This window comes from Penaeus chinensis, chromosome 32 (assembly GCF_019202785.1).
Source record: "Penaeus chinensis breed Huanghai No. 1 chromosome 32, ASM1920278v2, whole genome shotgun sequence".
Classification (NCBI taxonomy): Eukaryota; Metazoa; Arthropoda; class Malacostraca; order Decapoda; family Penaeidae; genus Penaeus; species Penaeus chinensis.
In genome coordinates, this window is record NC_061850.1 from 31,167,614 (window position 1) to 31,170,060 (window position 2,447).

Sequence of the window (2,447 nt, forward strand, 5' to 3'; positions counted from 1 at the left end):
CTCACTTTCGTCTTAATTTCCAAATGTAACTGAAATTTGGAATATAACTAGCTGTTTGTCTTTTTACCGTCAACTGCAGTTCATCGACCACTTCATGCAAGGAAATTGAGTATTTGCAGAGTATATTCTCACCTCTTACTGGTACACAAAGATAATAAAAAAGAAATTTAAAAAATATAGAAAAATTCGATATTACAAACAAGTTACGTTAACAACGAAGGAAAGGAAGTGCGAGTCAAGGTCGGGGCCGAAAGCGATCCTAGACGCTTGCCCGCAGGGTCGACTCCGAACATAGATTATGGGAACGGGTTCTCATGGAATTAATTTCACTGCCGGGAGGGTGAAGGAAGGGATCCATACCACGATCGCATTTACGTACATACGAAAAGTCACAGTAAGAGCATAATTAGGAAAAATCAAAGTAAAAAGGTTAAAGTGACTCCGTGCCTGCCCCACGATATCGAGATCGTGTACGTCCCCAAATATGTTTTGGCGGGTCTAGAAATTTAGACAAGGCGAGTACGAGGATTTGGCAGGTAACATGGAGGTTGATATAAGAAAAAAATAAAATCACATTTGTCACAGAATGCTACATAATATTAGTCCATAATTATATTAATGTATCGTTTGTTGTGGAGCTTTGAGCAGCTTGTCAATATAGTGGTGATTTAAGCTTTGGAGTTACAATTAAGGAATGGTGCAACTTAGAAATTATATATTGTAGAATCAGGGCAACTTTGTCGTGTTAGAATATAAAAGGAAGGTATATGTTGACAACAGGACCGTCTGACGCGTGCGGTTCTGTTGCATTGATTCTACAATGTCTAAATTCTGAGGTGCGCTAATTATATTAAAAACTTCGTTAACCTTGCTTGCTTTACGCTCGTGACTCCTTGATGGGAGGTGGGGAGGCGCCACGATTTCGCTCCTAACAAGCCTTAAAAAAAAAGCAAAAGAAAGTGGAAAAAAATCGAGACAAGATTCAGCCAAATAATATTCGACACGGCGCGACGCGAACAATCGAGCGAATGAACCTCGTCCTAAACGCTCAAACTATCATAAAGATCGTATGAACTATATAAATCCGCCCCGGACACCTTCCCGGTCGCCATATTTCCCAGAACACACCTCCCGATCACCATAACTATTCATTTAAAGATGCAAATTGAGTTTACCTTCTGGCTGAAGTGAGGGAGGCTGGGAAGTAACCCGCCTCTGACGAAGTTCTGTAGCTGGAACACGATTATTGTGTTCCACTGCATTTGGTGTTATCCCCGAGAGCATACACTTTCAGGAAGAGATCGTTTTCACTGGAATGATGGGAAAAAATCGGGAACACATGGAGCACTGTGCTCTATTTCTGGAACAAGCAATGGGTACTGCGATAACAGAATTAATATATTTCATTAAAAATAATGTGTATATGATAAAATAGAACATATCACGCATATCAGGAATGAACATTGAACAAAATACAGAAATACATTAATAATCTATTGCATTTGTAAGTGATTGGCAATGACTAGCCATAACGTCACGAGCTATGAAATGTCTTTAAAGAGTAACCACTCAAAGGTACACTTTGAAGCTCCTTTTCACCAAAATACGCGTCGTCTGCTAAACGCTCGTTGAAATACGCTTCGTAGCGCCATCTCTTGGAGTTTGGTCTGATCACATCATGCGTTGTGGTCGTACTCTTTGTTTTACATAGTATAGTACAACAAGGTATCTGATGTGATTTGAAGCGATATCGAAAACGAAAACAATTTACGTTTGTTTTTATGATGGCTGGCAGGTCTAGCAAGGCGGTGTTGTTCTCGGGTATCAAATTTAATAAGTATTAGCTTTGTAAGTTACTGTAGTGCTTAATTATTTGCAAAAAAATGAGAGTTTATTATTGTTATTATTATTTTTTTTTTTTACCAAGTTTCATATATGTATGTCTTATTACACTAAAAATTAAGAAATAGAGGAATCAGTGTAATATATAATAGTTTACCCTACAGACTATAAGTTTTCTTTGTTGCACCCGCAATACATTCTTCTTGATTTAAGGGTACTCTATTATATTTCACTGGTATTTTACCAAGGCTGTATAATTAATAAAGAAAACAAATGGTAGATTTGGAAATGAAGCCTAACACCGATTTTCCAATGAACAATATATATTTCCAATAATTTTCGTCGTGTTTCGAACGAATCTAGCACTCATTTCCTTCGCATACGAAGTACAGCTACGATATCGATCCCGAAAGCTGGGAAGGGCATGATACATATCAGGGAATTTTTGTGGAAAATTTCGAGAAAAAAAAAATATCGGTAATACACAGGAGAGCACAATATATCCACTTCCACGTTATATAAAGGAGTTTGCCCCCTTAAACCCCCTTTTGGGGGGCTGCCACCCCCCGCCTGGTCCACAAAATCTTCACCTCTTACGTTCCGGC